Source organism: Bison bison, unplaced genomic scaffold (assembly GCF_000754665.1).
Source record: "Bison bison bison isolate TAMUID 2011002044 unplaced genomic scaffold, Bison_UMD1.0 scf7180017855130, whole genome shotgun sequence".
Lineage (NCBI taxonomy): Eukaryota > Metazoa > Chordata > Mammalia > Artiodactyla > Bovidae > Bison > Bison bison.
The window spans coordinates 21,519-22,784 of NW_011485703.1; the positions used below are offsets into that span (position 1 = coordinate 21,519).

Below are 1,266 nucleotides of genomic sequence, written 5' to 3' on the forward strand. Positions count from 1 at the left end.
AGCATCCTTGGAAACCCTCCTGCTGCAGCCGTCACACTGTGTCCAAACCATCAGCAAAACTGCCAGCTCCCTCACAGCACACTGAAGCCACGTTCTCCTCACCACTTTCACCGCTCCCTGCCCGGCCCATTCACCATTCAAGACCTATCAGATGACATCACCCTCAGTAGTCGAACCCTTCCCATCTCCCTCAGAGTCAAAACCAAATTCCTCTGGCAGCCTACAGGCCCCTACCAGATCCACAGTCCCCTCCGGCCATTCCTTGCCTCTCTAACTGCATCTCCTATTGTGTTCCAGCCCCTGGCCTCCTTGGCTACTTCCTGAAGCCACCAGAAATACTCATACTCAGATCAGGGCTCTGCACTTCCTGTTCCCCAAACCTGGACCAACTGTGCCCCAAATTTCCATAGGGCTCACTCCTCCCTCAAGGCTCCCCCAGCCACTGTATTCTAACTTGGGATCTGCTCCCACCATCAGCAGGCCTCGCACCTCCCCACCTTACTTCTTGCTATGGCATTCATCATTATATGATTGCCTTATTCGTTTATTGTTGGTGTTTCCCTACTAAAATATTAGCTCCTTGAAGACAGGGACTTTTGTCTGTTTCCTTTTCTGAAGGCCCATAGGAGACTCTTAACTATTTGTTGAATGCATTAACAGTGCCTGATATGTATAGATGCTCGATAAATGTTTACTAGGATTTAAAATAATAGATGTATGTTTACCTGCAGGTATGTTCCAATATTCATGCACATAAGAGACTAGTATGCCTCTCAATACACATGTGTGTGTCTATATATCTCGTATACATACTTCCTGTGATGATGAATAGACATACTCACAACACAACATAGAAAACATTATAGTGTCTTACATTACCAACACACCATCAACCACGTGGCAGGCTCAAAAACCTCTTAACTATTAGAATCACCTAAGGAGCTTTTAAAGATGCCCAAGCTCCACTCCTCAAGGTTTAGATTCAGTGGGTGCTATGGTCTGAATGTGCCTCCCCAAAACTCATATGTTGAAATCTTAACTCCCAGATGATGATATTAAGGAGATAGGCCTTTGGGAGGTGCTCAGATCACGAATGGCATTAGTACCTTATAAAGGAGGCCCCAGAGAGCTCCCTAGCCCTTTCACCATGTAAGAAAACACTGAGAACCATCCAGCTCTGAATCAGGAAGAGGGACCTTGCCCGAAGACCATGTCAGTGCCTGGACTTTATACTCTTCAGCCTTCAGAATGATGAGAAATGAATTT

At 46.1% G+C, this 1,266-nt stretch overlaps 1 protein-coding gene across 1 annotated transcript in view; it reads right to left on the minus strand.

Annotated features, from left to right (window-relative positions):
- Positions 1 to 1,266, minus strand: part of LOC105001741 (choline-phosphate cytidylyltransferase B-like) — a gene marked incomplete at its 3' end in the record, with an annotated part of 24,027 nt that overhangs the window by 21,508 nt on the left and 1,253 nt on the right. The gene's annotated exons all lie outside the window — the stretch shown is intronic.